The 26,362-nt window shown below is 43.1% G+C and overlaps 1 pseudogene; it reads right to left on the bottom strand.

Moving 5' to 3' along the window:
• Window positions 1–26,362, bottom strand: part of LOC106606830 (transient receptor potential cation channel subfamily M member 4-like) — a 61,356-nt pseudogene that overhangs the window by 5,321 nt on the left and 29,673 nt on the right.

The following is a 26,362-nucleotide window of genomic DNA, read 5'->3' as shown; positions in this document are numbered from 1 at the left end:
AATAGTGAAGACTTCAAAACTATGAAATAACACATATGGAATCATGTAGTAACCAAAAAAGTGTTACACAAATCAAAATATATTTTATATGAGATTCTTCTTCTCCACCCCATCTCATTTTATTTCTCTCAAATTGTCGCAAACTTGCTTTAAAATTGCAACATTTTCTCTACGCCCATGGCAAAATGTGTAGAATTGCAGGAAATTAACTCTAAAACTAAATTTCACAAGGGCTCCCAAAAAGCTTTAAGGCTAGTACTTTGACTACATGTATGTGGGTACACAGAGCCCCTCATTACCATTTTTTGTGGTCCTCACAACCATGAAAGTTGTCCATCCCTGATCTAGACACTGCAGTAAAAAGGGTTTTATCCCTCTTTTTAGAAAGCCCTCACCATTTTTTCAACGATGATGATCTTGGGTCCCAGCTGTTTGTGGATGGCGAATATGTGGATGAGACGGAGGGTAAACACCATGTAGTCCACAGCCATCACAGCCCGGCCAAACTCATAGGACAATGGGAACATTCTAGAACACACAACAAACACCTGGTTATAGTCGGTTCTGAATGAAAGTTGAAAATACTTATTTTTCGGATGTTGAAAATACGTATTTTCCAGACGTTGAAAATATGTATTTTCTCGATGTTGAAATCAGCCTAATTTTTGGTTCTGAATGAATCTGACTAAATCATAGACGTCTATGATTGGTTCAGATTTGGTCCGGATGATGGACGTTAAAATCAAGGCTGATCTGGACCGCACCAAAAAAAGAAATCGGATAAGGCATCGGCCCATGCTTACTGAGGTGTAGCCTACAGTGTCCCCTGACATTGAATTTTATGAATGCCCATCTATGTGCTAAGCTTACCATTTGTAGAACACCAAAAAATACATCCAAAACATGTTGGCTCGTGCTTACCGGGGTGTAGCCTACCATGTCGACAGCAATGGAATTTTATGAATGCCCATCATTTGAAAAAAAAGGCCATTGCAATGGATTCATTAGTCCTGATTCCTGTGACTAATCAATTTGGCTAATAAGCTCTGAATATCAGCAACCCAATTTGATCAGGATTTATCGTGAGCCTATTTGCAATGTGTTTACGCAGCGGGAAATGTAGAAGTATTTTCTTTTTCGCTATGATCAGCTTGTCAAAAATACACATTTGAAACCACTAATCATGACAATGGGGTGAAACTCCTGAACAACAGTCCATATTATCAATTTAACTTTGAACTGTCCTGTTTTTAAGATTCGTTGTTTGTTAACATTTTTTATTTGATTGGGCGCCATTTAGGATAGGCTATTTGATCGGAGAAACCGGCATGATGTAAAAAGTGTCCGTCTCATTACATAGTCATAAATGTTTATCTCCAGTCTGTAGGTTACAGAAAAGGCCACATACTCTTTCTACCATATCTTCTACATAATTTATGTTAGATACTTTTTTTGATGGAATGTTGGTAGAGCGCCGCAGCGATGCGTCTCTCCAACAGCACCCTGAAGAGGCGCGCTGGGAATGGACAAGCACCCCTGCTTTTGACAAAGTGGGCACTGTTTATCACAGTGTGTCATCAGCATTCACCTAAAAAGCCCATATGCCACTGGTTGAGAGAAATTGTATTTGTTTTTGGGCAGAATTAAAATCAAATGTTGTCACATGCTCCAAATACAACAGTGGAATGCTTACTAACAAGCACTTAACCAACAATGCGGTTAAGAAAATACCAACAACAAAAAACAAACAAGTAAGAGATAAGAATAACAAATCATTTAAGAGCAGCAGTAAATAACAATAGTGGGGCTATATCCAGTATAGGGGGTACCGGTACAGAGTCAATGTCAATGTGTGGGGGCACCAGTGTCGAGGTAATATGTACATGTAGGTAGAATTAATAAAGTAAAGGGGGGGGGGCATGCAAATAGTCTGGGTAGCCATTTCATTAGCTGTTCAGGGGCCTTATGGCTTGGGGACAGAAGCTATTTAGGAGCCTCTTGGACCTAGACTTGGCGCTCCGGTACCGCTTACCGTGTGGTAGCAGAGAGAACAGTCTATGACTAGGGTGTCTGGAGTGGACAATTTTTAGAGCCTTCCTCTGACTACGACTGGTATAGAGGTCCTGGATGGCAGGAAGCTTGGCCCAGTGATATACTGGGCCGTACGCACTACCCTCTGTAGTGCCTTGCGGTCAGAGGCCGAGCAGTTGCCATATCAGGCTGTGATGCAACCCGTCAGGATCTCGATGGTGTAGCTGTAAAACCTTTTGAGGATCCATGCCAAATCTTTTCAGTCTCCTGAGGGGTAATAGGTTTTCTTGTGCCCTCTTCACGACTGTCTTGGTGTGCTTGGACCATGTTAGTTTGTTGGTGATGTGGACGCCAAGGAACTTGGAGCTCTCAACCTGCTCCACTACAGCCCCGTCGATGAGAATGGGGGCGTACTCGGTCCTCATTTTCCTGTAGTCCACAATTATCTCCTTTGTCTTGATCATGTTGAGGGAGAGGTTGTTGTCCTTGCACCACATGGTCAGGTCTCTGACCTCCTCCCTATAGGCTGTCTCATCGTTGTCGGTGTTCAGGCCCACCACTGTTGTGTCATCAGCAAACTTGATAGTGTTGGAGTAGTGCCTGACCGTGCAGTCATGAGTGACAGGGAGTACAGAAGGGAGCTGGGAGTACAGGAGGGGGCTGAGCACGCACCCTGAGGGGCCCCCGTGTTGAGGATCAGCGTGGCAGATGTGTTGTTACCTACCCTTGCCACCTAGGGTGGCCCGTCAGGAAGTCCAGGATCCAGATGCAGAGGGAGGTGTTTAGTCCCAGGGTCCTTAGCATGTTGATGAGCTTTGAGGACACTATGGTGTTGAACACTGAGCTGTAGTCAATGAATAGCATTCTCACATAGGTGTTTTTTTGTCCAGGTGTGAAAGGGCAGTGTAGAGTGCAATAGAGATTGCATCATCTGTGGATCAGTTGGTGAGGTATGCAAATTGGAGTGTGTCTAGGGATTCTGGGATAATGGTGTTGATGTGAGCCATGACCAGCCTTTCAAAGCATTTCATGGCTACAGATGTTATTGCTATGGGTCGGTAGTCATTTAGGCAGGTTACCTTAGTGTTCATGGGCACAGGGACAATGGTGGTCTGCTTGAAACATGTTGGTATTACAGACTCAAGCAGGGAGAGGTTGAACATGTCAGTGAAGACACTTGCCAGTTGGTCAGCGCATGCTCAGAGTACACGTCCTGGTAATCCGTCTGGCCCTGCGGCCTTGTGAATGTTGACCTGTTTGAAAGTCTTACTCACATCGGCTCTGGATAGCTTGATCACACAGTCATCCGGAACAGTTGATGCTCTCATGCATGTTTCAGTGTTACTTGCCTCGAAGCGAGCATAGACGTTATTTATCTTGTCTGGCAGGCTCGTGTCACTGGGCAGCTCTCGGCTGTGCTTCCCTTTGTAGTCTGTAATAGTTTGCAAGCCCTGCCACATCCGACAAGCGTCGGAGCCGGTGTAGTACAATTCAATCTTAGTCCTGTATTGATGCTTTGCCTGTCTTATGGTTCGTCGGAGGGCATAGCGGGATTTATTATAAGCTTCCAGGTTAGATTCCAGCTCCTTGAAAGCGGCAGCTCTACCCTTTAGCTCAGTGCAAATGTTGCCTGTAATCCATGGCTTCTGGTTGGGGTATGTACGTACAGTCACTGTGGGGACGATCTCCTCAATGCACTTATTGATAAAGCCAGTGACTGATGTGGTGTACTCCTCAACGCCATCAGAAGAATCCTGGAACATATTCTGTTCTGTGCTAGCAAAGCAGTCCTGTAGTTTAGCATCTGCTTCATCTGACCACTTTTTTATAGACTGGTGCTTCCTGCTTTCATTTTTGCTTGTAAGCAGGAATCAGGAGGATAGAATTATGGCCCGATTTGCCAAATGGAGGGTGAGGGAGAGCTTTGTACGCGTCTCTGTGTGTGGAGTAAAGGTAGTCTAGATTTTGTTTTCCTCTGGTTGCACATTTAACATGCTGATAGAAATTAGGTCAAACTGATTAAAGTCCCCGGCCACTAGGAGCGCCGCCTCTGGATGAGCATTTTCCTGTTTGCTTATGGTGGTATACAGCTCATTGAGCGGGGTTTTAGTGCCAGCATCAGTCTGTGGTGGTATGTAGACAGCAGGCTGGTAGGGATAACGTTAGCAGGCTAGTTGGCTAGCAACCTTGCAGGCTGATTTGTAACAATACATTCATAAAGTATTTGCTTGTAAGTTGTCTGAAAATGTTATTGAAACTAGTAGTCATGTGTGCAAACGATTTGGTTTAATTTGAAGTTATACATTTGAAGTTATTTGTTGGAATTTACATTATTGGAAATAGCATGGCTTGTCGGGTCTTTCATATAATGTCACGCTCCACAAAAACATTTTCCAATATTGACTTTGGCACTCTGATCGGTTTTATGTAATAACTTGAAAAATAGAAAAGCGACGTGTAACTTCACATTGGGACTTTTGATGTGTATACTAATTCAAATCCATATGTTACATGTGGTTACGTTTAAGCTACATACCCTTTTAAGTTGGAAGGTGTCGTGGAAAATTGCAAGATTATGTTATAATGCTTGTATTGTATTATAATGGTTGTTTTATTCGACAGAATAGAGTATTCTGTTAACTATTGTGTGTGTGTTTTACTGAGGATGGGCCTCTATGAGATAGCACTGACCTAGGAGATTTACGATGTCTTTGGGTAATAAAGCCTAAAGAGCATTCCAGAGAACATGAGCTAATGATTCTGTTCTATACCGTACCAGGGAGAGACGGTTCCAGTTTGGAGTAGGAGGACCAGACACTGGTCTATACAATGAAAACTGTTCACACAGCAGTTGCTGTCTGCTATGTTTTATAGATATCTTTCATACAAATCTTAACCTTGTGACCATTCTATGTATCTGTTGTTCGTCATGTACGTTGAGAGGGGTGTATCTTGGCTGTAAAAGATCTTTATACTTTTGTGTTGTCACTTTTCAATGGTGCACTATTGAAAGTCAAGTGCTATTGCGAAGCTCTTATCATTAAAGATGTAGTTTAAGTATAACTCAGACTGGTGTGTGAAGTTTGTAACTCTCCTCATTTGGTAATGCAGAAATTAGCCACCACATTTGGCGACGGGGATGGGACGTGAATCTTCACTCGGTGACCGCTCTGACGACCTAGGTAAATCGTGCATGAGGGATCTCTCAAACTTGGGATCTCAGGGAAACCACACTTCGGGAACGAAGCAGAAGGACCCACCTTTGATCTGAGAGGCAGCGAGCCCAGTGGATACCACATCTCAAACTTTGTTTTTTTTAAAGAAAGAGGTGAGCAAACCACACTTGAAGTCGAGTTTTTAGAAAAGCCTCTGTTACGTGAGCTCTGAGTGTGTATTCCTTTGTGAGGGGGGCACCTTGGAGGCGTAAGCAGGGCCGAGTCAGAGAGTAATCTGAGAGTTTGCGGACTCAAAGATACTCTGCCACTGGTCGGTTGTGGGCGACCTAGAGCCGCCCTGACACTGAATTGATCACAGTGGGAATTGGTGCGGTCTGTGGGGGTGAGGGGCCAGGGTGACTGTGTGTTCTGTGTGAAACACGGTACTTGGTGAAGCCCTATTGGAAGAAGGACCTCATTCTGAAAGTGTCTGTGTGACTGTCTAAGTGACCCTCAGAGGTGGTGAATTCCAATTATTTAAAATGTGCTAGCCAGGTATGCCCTGGGTTACTCTGTGTGAGTATTTTGTTTTGGGACCACTAGGTAATCTTTGTAGGAGCGTTCTGTGTGAGCGGGGTAGGTTGACTCTGTGTGGGTAACCTTTCAATTATGTTCTGATGTTCTGTGTGAGCATCTGACCAATCCTGTGTGGGTGATCCTTAAAGTTCTGTGTGAGTACCTAAGAATTCCTAACGTTTTATATGGATTCTGTGAATATATGAAAATATGATAAATTGTATGTGTGTATAATCGATTACTAGAGATTTGATAAAGTAATGCTGAGAATATAATTAGATACAATTTAAACCACCCATTCGTAGATGTACGTAGGTTTTGAGTTGGTATCTTCAATGGATCATTTGATAAAGATGAGGTTTTAAGCATTATTAAACTGTCTACAATGTGTATGAAATTGTGCTCTAGAAACTGATTGGAGTGTGTCCACTTTTGGTTATCTTACCCTAACGATGTAACTATAAATGCTTATTGGATTATCTCCGACTGGGTACAACAGTTGAAATAAAACTGCCCTTAAGGTCTGAAACTGTTTTATTTTTTCCTCCCAGTATGAGAGGAGTTGCTGGATTTATTGAATAAACCGTTTTCCATAAAGTTAGAGCGAATTAAGATTGAATCTCGACGTAATTTATGTCATACAAAGCCTAGGGTATCCATCAAACTAATTATCATTATTATTAGGTTTTGTTTGTAGTTAACTTTTTGGGTTTCTGAATCGGTGTAGTATAATGAATGCTAACAAAGTGTTTTGTGTTTTTCTTTGGAAAAATGGGGATTTCATTGTCTCTCTTTGGAATGTTTCCTGGGGTTATATTCTTGGGTGAGTGAGATTGAGGCTATAAACTACCAAAATGGAAGAGGCCTGGACATTTTTGGGGGTTTTTACCTTAAGGTTTGCAAATACCCACACACAACACATTTGTTATAACTATTTGTCGGTGTTTTTAAAATACTATGTTTGATTTGTTTTTCTATTTCCTTTGGGTTTGGTGAGTTTTCCATTTGACTTAGTGCTAAGATATCTTAAAGGGGCACCCACACACATGGAATTTTTATACGTTTTTATTTTCTGAGTTTTAATTAAACATGTGAATTATTTTGATAAAGAAATGTTCTGGGAACCTGGGATACAACATGTAGGAAATGTTTGACGGTTTTTCTTTAATTTGTCTAATATAGTAAGAAACACCTCTTTGAAGGGGTGGTATGACTTTTGACCTTTGTCAAGGCTTTCCTTTGTGGTCTGATCAGCCTCATTGGAAATCCATTTGGATAATGAATTTAGGGTCATTTGTTATACTGATTTCAAGGTAATTCGTGAAATTGATAATTATGATGGAGTTTATAGTTCTTAGACATATTTGTAATTTGGACCAATGTGAAGGAGAGGGCATTGCCTTTAACTAAGGGTAGGCTGCTTTAAGTCTATTTTCCTATGACTATATGGGTAAAATAATTTTTCTTTGTGGAGGTTTTCAGAGTACCGTAAATTCCGGACTATAAGCCGCAACTTTTTTCCCAGGCTTTGAACCTCGCGGCTAATATATGGATTTTTCCCGCTTTCAATTTTTTTTCAAAAAAAAAACACATTCTGTGACGTGCTCAGTTTTTTTGGCGGCATGAAGCTTTCATTAGACCAATGAAATTGCCGAACGGGTTAAGGTCAAACAACTTTTTTGTTTACTGTTTAGATTAAATCGAGCGCTCTCAAACTTCCCATCATTCTGATTACGGTAGTCATTTTGTCACCCTCATCATGGCAAAGACACAAAGAAATGCATATGATGCAGCTTTCAAGTTGAAGGCGATTGATCTGGCTGTTGGAAAAGGAAATAGAGCTGCTGCACGGGAGCTTGGTCTTAATGAGTCAATGATAAGACGTTGGAAACAGCAGCATGAGGAATTGACAACTAAAGCTTACTGCTCATTTTACATTTTTTGTTACAAGCCGTGTTTCGTTAAAGCCTATTTATTTTTGTTACAAGCCGTGTTTCGTTAAAGCCTGTGTAAAGTTAATTTGTTTCAATGTACCGGTAGGCACCTGCGGCTTATAGACATGTGCGGCTTATTTATGTTCAAAAAAATATATATATATTCAGTGGGTGTGGCTTATATTCAGGTGCGCTTAATAGTCCGGAAATTACGGTAGTGATTTTAATTTGTGTATGTTATTTGAAATGTAGTTTTATCTTTTGACCAGTAGTAGTGTTGTTTTATACATTACTCTCATGGAGAGATATGTGTTAAAAATGGGGGAGGATTCAGTTCTTTGAGGTTTTGGATTGAGTAATATGTGAAAGAGTGTATTGTTGTGTTGTTTGTTCTGTTCTATTCCCGATAGGTTATAGATCTAACTTCCTGATCTTTTGGCTCTGCAATGAAGTTGAAATTGTGATGGGGAGTATAAGCCAATTTGAAAGAATAGTTTCAATAGAATGTGTTGTTATTCTCTTTGAAATATGTTTACACATTTGTATTAAGAATAATTGGTAAAAGTAATAATTGATCATGTAGTTAATGAACTGAACTAAACTGTTCTGATCTGTTCTTTCGAGGTTATCATGGAAAGTGACATCAGACGGTATCTTAATGCATGGAAGAGATAACTGGACCGAACAGTGTGTGTACCTCAAACCCCCTCTAACTGGCTGAAGAAGAGTGACAAAGGCGTTGAATACGGCCCTGTCTGCACCACTTCTACCGAGAGAAAGGTGCTGAGCCAGAAATCTGTGTACAGTATCCGATCTAAGCTATCAACTGTTTTTCTCTCATGTTTTTCTCAGGAGTGTGAGAGGAGTCCACGTGGAGTGAGCATTGGGCGAGATCTGTTCTAAACTTCTCTTATGTTGCTGGTATACTGGTTGACGAATGGACAAGACATAATGGGCGTCTAAGGTGAAACATTGAAATTGGGACATTATAATGGGCCATTCACTTTGAACTGTAAAGCTATCTGAATAAGAACGAAAAGGACGCCAGAAGAGTCAGTGCCTGAAGGAGGGGGTTGGTCAACTGTGCCCCAAAAATTGTTTTAGACTTTTGGGGTATCAGGTTGATTGTAGAGGTCTACACCACGCACAATTATAGTAATTTAGATTAACAATGCGTTGAGACACTGATCTGTATTATAATCGTGATTAAAAACAATTTATTAGTAGAATTATGGGATAATTATACTGGATGTTAATATAAATGTACATTCTGCCAATGTTGATGTGTGTTTAAATTGAGTTTTTACTTTGAGTGATAGGACCAATTTGAATCACTGAGCAATGTCATTTAAAAATTTTGGTTGGATAATTAGTTGGGTTTCTAATTATGATTTTATTTGGAAATTGAATGATTTTTAAAACTGAGGGATTGATTGTTTTGATTGTTGTTATGAACTAAAGATGCTGACGTTGTTATAAGCATGCCATGGTGAATGACATGGGTGAACTCTGATCTGGAGAGTGAAAATAATCCTAATCTATTTGATCTATTGTCACGCCCTGACCATAGAGAGCCCTTTTATTTCTCTATTTTGGTTAGGTCAGGGTGTGATTTGGGTGGGCATTCTAGATTTTGTATTTCTCTGTTCTATTCTATGTTTTCTATTTCTTTGTGTTTGGTCGAGTATGGTTCCTAATCAGAGGCAGCTGTCTATCGTTGTCTCTGATTGGGAATCATACTTAGGCAGCCCTTTTCCCCACCTTCAGTTGTGGGATCTTGTTTTTGTACAGCTCTGTGTAAGCCTGCAGAACGTAACGTTCGTTTTCGTTTTCGTTATTTTGTTTAGTGTTCTGAGTTAAATAAAAGTAAACATGAGCACTTACCACGCTGCACCTTGGTCTACCCATAATGACGAACGTTACAGAAGATCCCACCAACAACAGACCAAGCAGCGTGATCAGGAGTGGACATGGGAGGAAATACTGGACGGGAAAGGACCCTGGAGTCAGGCCGGGGAGTATCGCCGTCCGAGGGAGGAGATTGAGGCAGCGAGAGCAGAGCGGCGATATTACAAGGCACTATACCAACCACGAGGCAAGCACGAGAGGCAGCCCCCAATTTTTTTGGGGGGGGGGCACACGGGGAGATTGGCTAAGTCAGGGTTCAGACCTGAGCCAACTCCCCATGCTTATCATGGGGAGCATAGGACTGGTCAGGCACCGTGTTATGCGTTGATGCGCTCGGTGTCTCCAGTGCGCAGGCGCAGCCCGGTGCGCTCAGTGCAAGCTCCTCGCAGTTGCCGTGCTAGAGTTGGCATTCAGCCAGGAAGGATTGTGCCGGCTCAGCGTTCCTGGTCTCCAGTGCGTCTCTTCGACACAGGTTATCCTGTGCCAGCTCTACGCACGGTAACCTCAGTTCGCGAGCACATCCCAGTGCGGCCTGTTCCAACACCCCGCACTTGCCGGGAGATGGGGGGATCCAGCCAGGACGAGTTGTGCCAGCACTGTCCTCTAGACCTCCGGTGTGCCTCCACTGTCCAGTGTGTTCTGCGCTGGCTCTATGCACTATGCCTCCAGTGCGCCTTCATAGCCCAGTGCGTCCCGTGCCAGCTCTCAACACTCACCGAGGTAAAGTGGGCATCCAGCCAGGTCGGGTTTTGTCAGCCCTACGCTCCAGACCTCCAGTGCATCTCCCCAGTCTGGTGAGACCTGTTCCGGCTCCACGTAAGAAGCCTCCAGTGATGATCTATGGTCCGATGCCTCCAGTGATGATCCATGGCACAAAGCTTCCAGTGATGATCCATGGCCCGGAGCCTGTAGTGATGATCCATGGCACGAAGCCTCCAGTGATGATCCATGGCCCGGAGCCTGTAGGGATGATCCATGGCACAAAGCCTCCAGTGATGATCCATGGCCCGGAGCCTGTAGGGATGATCCATGGCACGAAGCCTCCAGTGATAATCCATGGCCAGGAGCCTCCAGTGATAATCCATGGCCCGGAGCCTGTAGGGATGATCCATGGCACAAAGCCTCCAGTGATGATCCATGGCCCGGAGCCTGTAGGGATGATCCATGGCACAAAGCCTCCAGTGATGATCCATGGCCCGGAGCCTGTAGGGATGATCCATGGCACGAAGCCTCCAGTGATAATCCATGGCCAGGAGCCTCCAGTGATAATCCATGGCCCGGAGCCTGTAGGGATGATCCATGGCACAAAGCCTCCAGTGATGATCCATGGCCCGGAGCCTGTAGGGATGATCCATGGCACGAAGCCTCCAGTGATAATCCATGGCCAGGAGCCTCCAGTGATAATCCATGGCCCGGAGCCTCCAGTGATAATCCATGGCACGAAGCCTCCAGTGATGATCCATGGCCCGGAGCCTGTAGGGATGATCCATGGCACGAAGCCTCCAGTGATAATCCATGGCCCGGAACCTCCAGTGATGATCCAGGGCACAAAGCCTCCAGTGACGATCCACGGCACGGAGCCTGTAGTGACGATTCACGGCAAGGAGCCTCCAGCGACGGTCCACAGTCCGGAGCCTCCAGCGACGGTCCGTAGCCTCCAGCGACGGTCCGTAGCCTCCAGCGACGGTCCTCGGTCTGGAGCCTCCAGCGACGGTCCGGAGCCTCCAGCGACGGTCCCCCGGTCCGGAGCCTCCAGCGACGGTCCCCCGGTCCGGAGCCTCCAGCGACGGTCCCCCGGTCCGGAGCCTCCAGCGACGGTCCCCGGTCCGGAGCCTCCAGCGACGGTCCCCCGGTCCGGAGCCTCCAGCGACGGTCCCCCGGTCCGGAGCCTCCAGCGACGGTCTGCAGTCCGGAGCCTCCAGCGACGGTCCCCCGGTCCGGAGCCTCCAGCGACGGTCCTCGGTCCGGAGCCTCCAGCGACGGTCCTCGGTCCGGAGCCTCCAGCGACGGTCCTCGGTCCGTAGCCTCTAGCGACGGTCCTCGGTCTGGAGCCTCCAGCGACGGTCCGGAGCCTCCAGCGACGGTCCCCCGGTCCGGAGCCTCCAGCGACGGTCCCCCGGTCCGGAGCCTCCAGCGACGGTCCCCGGTCCGGAGCCTCCAGCGACGGTCCGGAGCCTCCAGCGATGGTCCGCGGTCCGGAGCCTCCAGCGACGGTCCGCGGTCCGGAGCCTCCAGCGATGGTCCGCGTTCTGGAGTCTCCAGCAGCGGTCCGCGGTCTGGAGTCTCCAGCGGCAGTCCGGAGTCTCCAGCGGTGGTCCACGGTCCAGAGTCTCCAGCGGCGGTCTGCAGTCCAGAACCTCCTGCAGGGGTTCCCAGTTCGGAGCTTCCGGCGACGATCCATGGTCCGGAGCTTCCGGCGATGATCCACGGTCCGGGTCCTCTGGCAACAATCCACGGTCCGGAGCTATCGACAACCACCGAAAGAGAGTCGCCACCGAGGATGGCGGATCCTCGAGTAGAGCGGGGTCTACGTCCCGCACCGGAGCCGCCACCAGACCCTCCCCTATTGAGTCAGGTTTTGCGGCCGGAGTCCGCACCTTTGGGGGGATACTGTCACGCCCTGACCATAGAGAGCCCTTTTATTTCTCTATTTTGGTTAGGTCAGGGTGTGATTTGGGTGAGCATTCTAGAATTTGGATTTCTGTTTTCTATTTCTTTGTGTTTGGCTGAGTATGGTTCCTAATCAGAGGCAGCTGTCTATCGTTGTCTCTGATTGGGAATCATACTTAGGCAGCCTTTTTTCCGACCTTCAGTTGTGGGATCTTGTTTTTGTACAGCTCTGTGTAAGCCTGCAGAACGTAACATTCGTTTTCCTTTTCGTTATTTTGTTTAGTGTTCTGAGTTAAATAAAAGTAAACATGAGCACTTACCACGCTGCACCTTGGTCTCCTCCTTACGACGATCATCACATCTATAGGCATTGCCTTATAAATAGTGGAATCATGATGCTTGTCTTGGGTCATGTTCATTAGGCACCAAGGGAATGCATTTTATTTTAACTAGGAGTCACTACCTGGATTTGTCCAACAAGATATGCTAATCTTAGTTTCTGGGATTAGTCATTTCCAACATACTATACTGATCCATTGGAGTGTGATAGATGACTAAAGCTTATTTTATTAAACTCCACTGTTGCATGCACTGCATTATGCATTAAATATGTGCTTTTCACTGTCTATGGAAAATATAGCTTTGAATCTCATAAATTGTATGCATTTTTTGCTTTTCTTTGTGGGTTCGTGCAGGTGACTGTGTATCATAGCCTTTCCAGACAAATTGCTAGATTGCTTAGAAAATGTGTTGGGGATTGAAATAAGAGACAGTGCTGAGTTTCTTGGGATGAGGCTGAGTTAGTGTTGTGGAAGCTGGTCATGTGCAGGAACCCCATGCGATGAGTTATTGCTTTGTGATTTTTGGTTTATGTAGAATATGTATTTTCTATGTGAATGAATGTTCTTAATTCTTGTAATTTTCTTTTAAGTTGAGAAGATTCTCAAAATGGGGGAGATGTCGTGGAAAATTGCAGGATTATGTTATAATGCTTATATTGTATTATAATGGTTGTTTTATTCGACAGAATAGCGTATTCTGTTAACTATTGTGTGTGTGTTTTACTGAGGATGGGCCTCTATGAGATAGCACTGACAGAGAAGATTTACGATGTCTTTGGGTAATAAAGCCTAAAGAGCATTCCAGAGAACATGAGCTAATGATTCTGTTCTATACCGTACCAGGGAGAGACGGTTATAATGTCACACTCCACAAAAACATTTTCCAATATTGACTTTGGCACTCTGATTGGTTTTATGTAATAACTTGAAAAATAGAAAAGCGACGTGTAACTTCACATTGGGACTTTTGATGTGTATACTAATGCAAATCCATATGTTACATGTGGTTACGTTTAAGCTACCTACCCTTTAAGTTGGAAGGTAAAACCGAATCGTATATGGATGTGGCTGTAAATACTCATCATTCTCCATCAGCCATTGTTTTCAATAGGACACAGTGGAAAGAGTGCTACCCTTTGGAATTATAGTGTAGTGTAGAATGCGCTGGTGAAATAACTGGGTTGTCTATAACAATATATTCCACTCATTATCTGATGAGCTGGTGAACTTCAAGCAGAGAGACAGACAATAGTGAATCAGTTGACAAGTCACGTAGAAAAGGTGATCTTGTACAATGTTTCATGTGGCAGAAAAGGCATACAACATCATTCAACGTTTTTACAGTAGCCAACTGCGTTACAATACCCCTATTTCTGATGATTTGTCCTACGTATGTACTGTATAAGAATAATGAAACTAAGACTGACATTTCTCAACATGCTCAAAACCTGCCATTGGATACAAATGATTGTAAAAAAAAACTGTGCAATGTCATATTTACCATGTGCAATTTTGTTTTCTTCAGTACTTCAAAAATAACAGTTTTGAAATGTTTATCTTGTATTTTTTGCTATTGGATTAAATGGTAGTTAAAATGACTAAATGGTGAGCCTATCATTACCTGATAAGCTGGTGACAAAAAAAAAAATGGTGGTATTTCACGGACAAACTTTGATTTTGCATGAATGACTCAGGTTTGAAAGATGTGTGAAACCCCATTGAATGCTCAATCAAAGGTTCTGAACATAAGACAGGGAGAATTACAACTGTTATCAGTTTAGAGTTTTGTACTTACCAGAGTTTTGAAAAATATACCACTTACATCTGGAAAATGTGCCAAAGTGATTGAAAAAAAACGAATATTGAAATAAAAAAAGCTGTGTTTACATCGACACACAGACACATAAACACGTGCACATATATATGTAAAAACACACACCTGCAGCCCATGCCCAGTGCAAAGAGTGAGATGGCTGTGATGTTACACTTATTCCACATGTCCTGGATGTAGAGCTTCATCCTCTGATATAAAGTAGTGCTGCCCCTGAAGAACGTCTGATAGATAGAGAGAAGGACAGAAAGGGAGGGAGAGAGCAATACTTTTTTGTTTATTGTCACCTCCAAAATTAATGGCAGCCTTGATAAAGATGACCAAAAAATACATATTGAGCTATATATACATAAAGTGCTAAGAAAAAGTATTTGCATATCTTGGATGTTGAATGTTCAACCAAAAGATAATATTAGATAAAAGGAACTTGAGTGAACAGATAACACAACAATTACATACTTATAAAATGTATTTCATTAACAAAGTTATGCAACACCCAATGCCCCTGTGTGAAAAAGTAATTGCCTCCTTACACTCAATAACTGGTTGTGCCGCCTTTAGCTGCATTGACTCCAACCAAACGCTTCCGGTAGTTGTTGATCGATCGCTCACGTCACTGTGGAGGAATTTTAGCCCCTCTTCCATGCAGAACTGCGTCAACTCAGTGACATTTGTGGGTTTTCAAGCATGAACTGCTCACTTCAAGTCCTGACACATTTGGAATAACCTCATACGGTCAAGCATGGTGGTGGTAGTGTGATGGTTTGGGGATGCTTTGCTGCCTCACGGCCTGGACGACTTGCCTTAATAGAAGGAACCATGAATTACACTCTGTATCAGAGAATTCTACAGGAGAATGTCAGGCCATCCGTCTGTGAGCTGAAGTGCAGCTGGGTCATGCAGCAACTCAATGATCCAAAACACACAATCAAGTCTACATGAAAATGGTTAAAAAGCAACACATTTTAAGTTTTTGAATGGCTTAGTCAAAGTCCAGACCTAATCCCAATTGCGATGTTTGGCAGGACGAGGAACAAGCAGTTCTTGCTTGAAAAAACGCAAATGTCGCTGCGTTAAAGCAATTCTACATGCAAGAGTGAGCCAAAATTCCTCTACAGCGATGATCAACAACCACAGGAAGCATTTGGTTGCAGTCATTAAAGGTGGCACAACCAGTTATTGAGAGTAAGGGGGCAATTACTTTTTCACGTAGGGGAATTGGGTGTTGCATAACTTTGTTAATTAAATAAATAAAATAAGCATCCATTTTTGTTATTTGTAAACTCAGGTTAACTTTATCTAATTTTAGGTTTTGGTTGAAGATCTGATAACATTCATTATTGTTACGGCTTGGTAATCGTGGAGGAGGAATGAGGCGCAGGAAGCAGCGAACACAGGGTAGTGGTGTTTTTAATATACACTCACACAAAAAACAAATGTTCCCACACACAGGGGAGAAAATACATACGGCGTCCAACAACGTCGACACGAACATAAGCCGTCTGACAAGAAACAATCATTAATCCCGCACGAACAGGAGCGGGCCAGCTAAACTAAATAGCCCCTCTAATGGCTAATTGACCACAGGTGTCACAAAATAAAAAATGGGAAAAGCAAAAGGGAATCGGTGGCAGCTAATAGGCCGGTGACGACGACCGCCGAGCGCCACCCAAGCAGGAGGGGGCGCCACCGTCGGTGGGAATCGTGACAATTATGAAAAACACAGAAAATCTGAAAGGGGGCAAATACTTTTTCACGGCACTGTAGAGCGAGCAAGAGCAAGAGGGAGAGCGATTCAAGTTCCTCGGTGTCCACTGAGGAATTAACACGGTCTTCTCAACCCAGCAGGAGGTTGAAACGATTTGGCATGGCCCCTCAGATCCTTTTATAGCTGCACCATTGAGAGCATCCTGACTGGTTGTATCACTTGCATGGCAACTGCACCTACCTCGTCCAGAAGGCCCTACAGAGGGTGGTGCGGACGGCCCAGCACATCACTGGGGGGGATGTACATGCCAGGCGGTGTCTGAGAAAGGCCCCCAAAAATTGCTGAAGACACATGCACACACTAACCACCACACACACTCTCAGCCACGACTAATTGTACCCTTTTTGGTCCACCAGCTTCAAACAGCTGTAAAAACGATATTTTGTGTTATTGAAAATATATTTCACAGCGATTTAGATGGTACAATGATTTCCACTAGATAACACAGCCACAAAGTCGGAACAGCTTTCCCAGTTTGACAACAGATGCCACTCTGGTGGGAGAAATGAATAGGCAAATATCACAGCCAATCACAACATTGGTGGATAAGTAATACTGTGAAACACTATCATTCCGCTATTAGCAGCAGATACAGTATATTATGGACATTTTCTGAAATTACAATGCAAAAATTCAACAACAAAAAAATCCCGTATAGCACCTTTAACAAGTAATATAACAAAATCTCAAAAAGAACCTGTCAAAATGATTGGCAAGGGTCGCTGTTTTCAATACTTTGTGCACCCCCCGTTGAGAGGATAACGACACTTAGTCTTTTTCTGTAATGTTTTATGAATCAATCCACAGTGAACAACAAATAACAATAACAAGTAAAAATAACAATAACAAAAATAACATGATACAGTACAGGAAGTACCGAGTTGATGTGCAGGGGTACGAGGTAACTGAGGTAGATATGTACATATAGGTAGGGGTGAAGTGACTAGGCAAAGGACAGATAATAGACCGAGCTGTAGCAGTAGCGTATGTGAAGCAGTAGCAGCAGCGTATTTTTTGCGAGTGTAAAATTTTTGAGCATACAATAGGGTTCGATATTTGCGTTATTTATTTTGCTCATCTTTATCAATGGTGCCAATCATTTTTGAACTGACTATATATGTATATGTTTTAGTGCGTGTGTGTGTGTGTGTGTGTGTGTGTGTGTGTGTGTGTGTGTGTGTGTGTGTGTGTGTGTGTGTGTGTGTGTGTGTGTGTGTGTGTGTGTGTGTGTGTTTACATGCGATGCGTCCTACCTGTCAAAACTCCTAACAGACCAGGATGAAGACCCAGAAGTAGAGAACAAACTCTAAGGTGGACGGGCCGTGAGGGTGCGGGGGCTTGAAGTCCAACAATAGGACGTAAGCAAACAGGCTGAGGAACAGGAAGTACATCAGCACGTTGCCTAGAAACGCAGTGACGGGCGCAAACCAGAACTCCCTCCAGCGTAGCAGTATGAATGGCCTCTTAGGATTGGAGGGGGCACCTTTCAGATTGACCCTTATAGCAGTATATTCCTCAGCATCCTCATCCCTGAGAGGATAAGAATGAGAATAATTACTTTTTGTGTGTGCATGCATGTGTGCAAGCGTGCATGCGTGTGTGTGTTTACATGATGTCGGTGAGGGAGAACATGGTGGCATCGCCTCCGTCCAGACTGTCTGTGTCTTGACCATGGGGGACTTGCTCAGTCTTCCCCTCTTCCTCAGGATCCCTGAGAAATAAAGATAGAAATAGAGAGAGCTGATAAACCGACAGACAGACATTGCGCAGAGGAAACTTTCCTTCACCACCAGCCTAATTTCTCAAATTCACACCCTATGAGGAAAATAAGGAATGCTTTACATATTGGCCATTTGCCACATATTGGAAACGTTTTTTTCCCCTTCACCACCAACCACATGAAAAAATACTATAGTTTACTATAGTGTAAATACTTTAGTATTACTATAGTTATTGTTATTGCAGACTGTATACTGCAGGGGTTTTCAAACTGTGGTCCGTGGACGTACTGCAGAGGTCCGCAAAAATAAAAAATGCCCATTTGAAAATGTTTTTTTATGAATATCACTAGCAGAATACCACCGTGGATAAAAATGGAATGTCTCTGTGTCCAGTATGAAGAAAGTTAGACGCAGTTTCACAAGCCAATGCTAACTAGTGTGTGACTGGACGTCTACAGGAACAGTTAGCATGCTAGCTAGTCCAGTTCATCCAACTCTGGGGAAGTAGTATATATTTGTAATATGGAGAAAATGACTATCATTGGAATTAATTACATGGTTTCTTCTGAATAGAATATTCTTAGGCGGGCCGTCTAAGTGGTAATTTACGGATGGAAAAACAGTTTGTGTTCATTGAACTATACTGCATATAACAATCAAATAAAAGCTAGACAGTCAGAGAGAACAGAACATTCAGGATACATACCCATTGATTTTGTTCTGTTTGAGCAGAGGAATACAGCATTAGCTCCATGTCAAACTGTGTAGAATTGCAGGAAATGGGTTTAAAAACTGCAACATTTTCTCTCAACTCAATGAATTTAGTCGATTTGCAGAACATTTTATTTACAAAAGAAAAATGTTCTCTACGCCGCCAAGATACCTTTTTAGCTAATAGACTAGGTTAGAGTTCACACTTCCAATGAACTGTCGCATTTACTATAACGTTTTTGTTTCATTACCTTTGACATTGAAGTGGAGGCTATCTCCTTGAGGAAACCTACTGGACAAAATACTAAAAGAGCACATTTTCCAAAACCTCTAAGTAGGACTGGGGTCTGAACGGATAGTTCAGAGCTTCTGTTCTTTTCTATAACCTTTAGGGAACACAATATTGTCTATACTTGGCATGTAGGTTCCTTACTTATGGGTGGCACAAATTGGAATATGGGGGAAGGGAATGGGCAGGTTATATGCAAATTAAATGCTGTACTGGCAACTAATTAGCTAAATGAAACAAGCAACATTGCATTTATTCTGAGAAGTCCTCCATCAGCTTCAACGGTGATTGATGACTAAGAAAGCGGTAACTGGGTGCGCTAGGCTACTATAGCATGACAGTAGCCAAATCCCGTAACCCTTCTTCGCCTCTGCGCTCATTCACACCCCCTCAAAGATTTAAAAGCAGTGGATTGGTGTAACTGTATTGGTATACATTTCATCTACACCTACCCAATGCTTTTACATATTTTTTATCACTTTTCATGTTATTCTATACAGCAAATAACCAAAGATCAAAGCCATCAAATTACACCGGCAATAGAAGTGTGAACCTCATTATGAATGGACAAAATGTTAGCGCCATAACTCTTTGACTATATGAAAATTGGACAACTTGTGTTCATAACTACATCATTGATTGTAAATAACAGCTTTATTGTACATGTTACGGCTGTTGTAGAGAGGGGACCAAAGCGCAGCGTGGTAAGTGTTCATTATGAATTTATTAAACAATGAAACACTAGAACAAAGAAACAAAACGAAAAGATAAACAGTTCCGTCAGGTACACTATACAAAACAGAAAACAACTACCCACAAACACAGGTGGGAAAAGGCTGCCTAAGTATGATTCCTAATCAGAGACAACAATAGACAGCTGCCTCTGATTAGGAACCATACTCGGCCCAACACAAAGAAATACAAAACATAGAATGCCCACCCCACACCCTGACCTAACAAAATAGAGAAATAAACCATCTCTCTCAGGTCAGGGCGTGACAGTACAGCATTACTAGATAGCTAGCTTGCTAATTATTTTGTGTCCAAACCAGCCTGATTTCATTGATCTGTAGCATGTTATCTTGATATCTACTTCAGTTAGCTCATACCCCTGCACAACCACTTGGAACTGGTACCCTGTCTATATAGCCAAGTTATTGTTACTCATTGTGTATTTATTCCTTGTGTTATTATTTTTCTATTTTTTCCTAGTGTTAAAATTATTATTATTATTATATTATTTTAGAATTTTTCTCAAATTTTCTTTTTTTTCTCCCTGCATTGTTTGGAAAGGCCCGCAGGTAAGCATTTCACTGTTAGTCTACACCTGTTCTTTATGAAACATGTGGCAAATACAATTTTATTTTATTTGAGTGGCCCAAGTCAGCTGCAACAATGGGACATTTGAGCTAGCGTATTCACATCGCATTGGGCATAATAAAATGTTTTTAAAAAACTTGGAAATTAACTGTTTCACTTCAGTAATCATGAAATATATGTACATTATAATTAAATAAAAGGGTTTAAAGTATTAGAAACCACCAAAATAACAATTACTTAAAAAATGAATTTTCATTTAATTTTGGCTTTTTCCCTACAATGGTTATTGTAGGCCGCATCAAAAGCATCTTAAGGCTAAGTTCATCGTTAGAACCTTGTTTTTCCATGATTCCAACAGTTCACCCAAGTGTTTTGATCTAAATCGCATGTCAAATCGCAATATTAACATTTGGTCAAAAATAAGGCCTAGATTATTTTTGGTTGAAGTTTAATTGAACAGTATAAAACAAATCAGAATGGAGACCCAATGAAATCCCTTAGAATGTATGTGTTGCTACACTAGGGTCAGGCACTACTCAAAGCAAATGTAGGGGGGACATGTCCCCCCTGTTCCCTGGCTCCTACGCCCTTGGTTGAGAGCTACTTCCAAACTAAATGGTACATAGTCACAAAAGTACAGTAGATGGGGTTAGTTAAATTAAGTTTTAAACAAAAATGAATGGAGCGAATTTTGATTGGCAGTTATTTTTTCCTGTGAGCGGTGAGTGTTTTTAGCGAAGCGGGGGAATGTGGACGTTAAGCGATGAACGGGATTTCCGACCGCTCAACTCCTCTGTTAGTATAGTATTCTACAGTATAGTAAAGTTTACTACAGTATTCTATTGTAAGTACTGTAGTATTCTATAGTAAACTGTAGTATTTGTTAAAAGTGGTCAGCCAATCTTCTCTATATCTTAATGCTTAATGGATTGGAAATTCTCAAACAGGTAGCCACTAACCTGAAGCTGATGAGGTTGGTGTAGATGAGGGGGGGTAAGAAGAAGGTGAGGATCAGTTTCCAGACTTCCGTGCTCCTCTCCATGTCTCCCCACCAGATCTGAGACAGCAGAGACTGCCAGGGGAAGAGGTAGGAGCAGAGTTAGTCCTGAGAAACTTCAATTAACCACCCTCCACATTCTAATACACACACTCTGGAAATCTGGTTAGTTTTATAAAGATGAATGTGAACATACAGATCACACGTACACACAAATCACACGTACATACAGATCACACGTACACACAGATCACACGTACACACAGATCACACGTACACACAGATCACATGTACACACAGATCACACGTACACACCTTGACCTCTGATCCCTTGGTTTAATACAGACCTGCAAGCCATCGTGACTGAAGAAGAGGCGGGCATCGGCTGCGGTGGCCATCTCCAGACAGGTAGCTTCGCCCCACACCAGAGACTGCCTTATAAGGAGGTTGAAAGAGTGACTCTCACTGCTCTGATAGCATTACCTGAACACATCTAGAGAGACAATTAAAGAGTTAATACTCAACACTCACTGAACAAGTCTAGAGAGAGGAAACGGGTCACAGGTTTTCACATTAGGTTTCCCATTAGGAACAAGGGGTGCAAACTGGTTTGCTTCCATCCTCATCCTCCAGGCCTTGAGTGTGAAAACATTGCAAATGGCCCCAGACCGGGATGCCCTCCAGCAGACTTTTCTAACAGGTGGTCCCTTGCATTCTGATCCGGAGCCGCTACTAGGCATAATGGTTTATAACTTCACTCACAAAATACAAGATGCTCACTTGTATGCAAAACCGATAAAAGCCCCTAGGCATTACTTGGATACATTGACTGTCTAGGCTTTAATTGGGGAATCAGGATGTCAGGGAGCAGCCCATCACATTAAGTATCAAACTAGCTAAACATTTGGAATAAGGCTAGCCCACCAACTTCTGTGCTAGCTCCTTCATAGAGAGCTTGGCCGCCGTCTTACTCTCAAGCTTAGACAGCTCCCTCAGAATCTTACAGCCTGCCAGAGCACTGAGGACAGACTTCCCTGCCTAGAGAGAGAGAAAGAGAGAAAGCAAGAGCGAGTGAAAGAGCGAGAGAGAGAAAAAAAAAGGGGATTGTTTCAACATCAGTAACATGTCAGAGTTCTGGTTCCGGTGGCATGCATTGAAACGCTTGGCTTTCTTGTGGCTTTCTTTAGCAAAAGAATTAACTGACTTATTTTCAAATAATTGTCAACACATTAAGGCTACAAAAATGCATTCCAACTGTTCACTGTGTCCCCTAAATCAGTTAGGAACATTCCTTAATATGATGTGGGAGTGCCCTGCAGTTAAATGCTTCTGGGGCAAAGTTATAAAATGTATTTTTAAGTACATTAATTTAAATATTCAATGCATTGCATCTATTATGTTACTTAACAATGATAGCCTGGGCAAATATACTTGACTCTGTAAAGAACAATCTCAGCTAAAGCCCCCCATCTATCTATCTATTTAGACTTGTGTTACTTTCTTTGCTTTCAGGCCCATGGGGAAGGCGTGGTACGGGTTGGGGGGGTCTCTGGTCATTGTGCGGGGAGGGCGTGGGGGATTGGGGGGATGTAAGGGGAGACTCAGGGGATGGATGGGTGGGAGGGGGACTGATAAGCAACCTCGGTTGCTGGGTGGGGTTGGAAGGGGAGGGAGGCATGCTTTCTTCTGGTGGGGGAGGGGGGCTAGTCGGGGTGGGAACTGAGGTGGGGAATGGTTTGGGGTTATCTCAGTATGTATTTCTTTAATTGTTTTTGTTCCTGTAACCCCCCCCCCCCCCAAAAAAAAAAGATGACAAAACTAAATGAAAAGTCTGTCACAACTAAAGAAAAAGGGGATAAAGAACAATGCAAAAATGTGTCTGCATTGATAAAGTTCTGAGCATCAAGCATCCAACCATTTGAGAGTAATTGTTCATTGTTGTCATGATGGCAGCCTGGAACCATACATTCTTAACTGACTTACCTCGTCAGATAAAAGTTTAATAAAATCATTAATTAATAAATTACCATCTCCCAGAAGTAGACAGCCATCTCGCTGCAGTTCTGCAGCACAGCCCAGATAAACAGAGAGGCCCAGGGATAGACACAGCACTGCTCCCTATACGGACAATCCCCCAGTAACAACTTATTCACTTGCTGAGAGAAGGGGGACAGGGGGAAGAGAGATACAGTACATAGAGAGATAGGGTGAGAGTAAATACAGCTTGGTTAGCACAGCAGTCACAGTTACATTCTATGGCCAGTGATAAAGTGGGTTCACCGTAGCAGTGTTGATAATTCAACTATATTGGTGGAGTCTACAAGCCTAGTTAGTACACATCACTGGACCTTGTCATTGACAACAGATGCATTTGTAATTCTGGTAGTGCCCTAAACACTTTTAGAAAAAAAATAATAATAATCTAATCAAATGTTTTGTCACATGCACAGAATACAAGGGGTATAAACTTGACCATGAAATGCTTGCTCATGAGCCCTTCCCGACAACACAGAGTTTTAAAAAAATGTATAAGAATATTTTTAAAAATAAGACAAGGAATAAAATACACAAATATGAAGCTATTTACTGGGAGTACAAGTATCATATCGCTGCGCAGGGGTACGAGATATATGTGGTAGATATGTACATGAAGGCAGGGTAAAGGGACTCGGAATCAGGATAGATAATAATAAGGTATGTGTGGTAGGTATGTACAGCGAGGGGAAAAAGTATTTGATGCCCTGCAGATTTTGTACGTTTGCCCACTGACAAAGAAATGATCAGTCTATAATTTTAATGGTTGGTTTATTTGAACAGTGAGAGACAGAATAACAACAAAAAAATAAAGAAAAATGCATGTCAAAAATGTTATAAATTGATTTGCATTATAATGAGGGAAATAAGTATTTGACCCCTCTGCAAAACATGACTTAGTACTTGCTGGCAAAACCCTTGTTGGCAAACACAGAGGTCAGTCGTTTCTTGTAGTTGGCCACCAGGTTTGCACACATCTCAGGAGGGATTTTGTCCCACTCCTCTTTGCAGATCTTCTCCAAGTCATTAAGGTTTTGAGGCTGACGTTTGGCAACTCGAACCTTCAGCTCCCTCCACAGATTTTATATGGGATTAAGGTCTGGAGACTAGCTAGGCCACTCCAGGACCTTAATGTGCTTCTTCTTGAGCCACTCCTTTGTTGCCTTGGCCGTGTGTTTTGGGTCATTGTCATGCTGGAATACCCATCCACGACCCATTTTCAATGCCCTGGCTGAGGGAAGGAGGTTCTCAGCCAAGATTTGACGGTACATGGCCCCGTCCATCGTCCCTTTGATGCGGTGAAGTTGTCCTGTCCCCTTAGCAGAAAAACACCCCCAAAGCATAATGTTTCCACCTCCATGTTTGACGGTGGGGATGGTGTTCTTGGGGTCATAGGCAGCATTCCTCCTCCTCCAAACACGGCGAGTTGAGTTGATGCCAAAGAGCTCCATTTTGGTCTCATCTGACCGCAACACTTTCACCCAGTTGTCCTCTGAATCATTCAGATGTTCATTGGCAAACTTCAGACGGACATGTATATGTGCTTTCTTGAGCAGGGGGACCTTGCATGCGCTGCAGGATTTCAGTCCTTCACGGCATAGTGTGTTACCAATTGTTTTCTTGGTGACTATGGTCCCAGCTGCCTTGAGATCATTGACAAGATCCTCCCGTGTAGTTCTGGGCTGATTCCTCACCGTTCTCATGATCATTGCAACTCCACGAGGTGAGATCTTGCATGGAGCCCCAGACCGAGGGAGATTGATAGTTCTTTTGTGTTTCTTCTGTTGTCACCTTCTCATCAAGCTGCTTGGCGATGGTCTTGTAGCCCATTCCAGCCTTGTGAAGGTCTACAATCTTGTCCCTGACATCCTTGGAGAGCTATTTGGTCTTGGCCATGGTGGAGAGTTTGGAATCTGATTGATTGATTGCTTCTGTGGACAGGTGTCTTTTATACAGGTAACAAGCTGAGATTAGGAGCACTCCCTTTAAGAGTGTGCTCCTAATCTCAGCTCGTTACCTGTATAAAAGACACCTGGGAGCCAGAAATCTTTCTGATTGAGAGGGGGTCAAATACTTATTTCCCTCATTAAAATGCAAATCAATTTATAACATTTTTGACATGCGTTTTCCTGGATTTTTTGTTGTTATTCTGTCTCTCACTGTTCAAATAAACCTGGCACCTACTACCATACCCTGTTCAAAGGCACTTAAATATTTTGTCTTGCCCATTCACCCTCTGAATAGCATACATACAAAACCCATGTTTCAGTTGTCTTAAGGCTTAAAAATCCATCTTTAACCTGTCTCCTGCCCTTCATCTACATGGATTAAAGTGAATTTAACAGGTGACATCAATAAGGGATCATAGCTTTCACCTGGATTCACCTGGGCAGTCAATATCATTGAAAAGCAGGTGTTCCAATTGTTTTTTTTACTCAATATACAGCAGGGGTTGGAACCGTTTTAGGGAGCAGAACAACATTTCTCAAGCAACAGAAATGGAGCCTGGAACAACAGTGATCTATACTGTTCCAGAACATAACCGTTATTTTAAAAGCATGGGAACCGGTTAATATCATTATTTTATGTTGCAGGCATTTTTTCTAGTCCCACAAAAAAACACAATAAAGCACCTATGCAAAACCCTCAGTCACTCAAACTTATTTCAGTGTCTGCTTGCAAGCTGAAAATCTTTATCAGTGTGTGTGCACGTGTGTTTAGGCTACAGACATTACAATCGTGATTCAGAAGATAGGGAAAGAGATTTTTAATTAGCTTCTGATATAGAGGTCCTTGATGGCAGGGAGCTCGGCCCCAGTAATGTACTGGGCTGTCCACACCACCCTCTATCGCGGTTGAGGGCGAGCATTTGCCATACCAAGGTGGGAGAAAGCAGTGTGAAGTGCAATTGAGATATCGTCATCTGTGGATCTGATGGGGAGGTATGCAAATTAGAGTGGGTCCAGGGTTTCTGGGATGATGGTGTTGACGTGTGTCATGACCAGCCTTTCAAAGCACTTCATAATTACAGATGTGAGTGCTACGGGACGATAGGCATTTAGGCAGGTTACCTTGGAGTTCTTGGTAACAGGGACAATGGTGGTCAGCTTGAAACATGTTGGGTTTACAGACTGGG

The sequence above is a fragment of the Salmo salar genome, chromosome 06 (genome assembly GCF_965601325.2).
Source record: "Salmo salar chromosome 06, fSalSal1, whole genome shotgun sequence".
NCBI lineage: Eukaryota > Metazoa > Chordata > Actinopteri > Salmoniformes > Salmonidae > Salmo > Salmo salar.
This window is presented reverse-complemented; position numbering and strand designations above follow the sequence as displayed.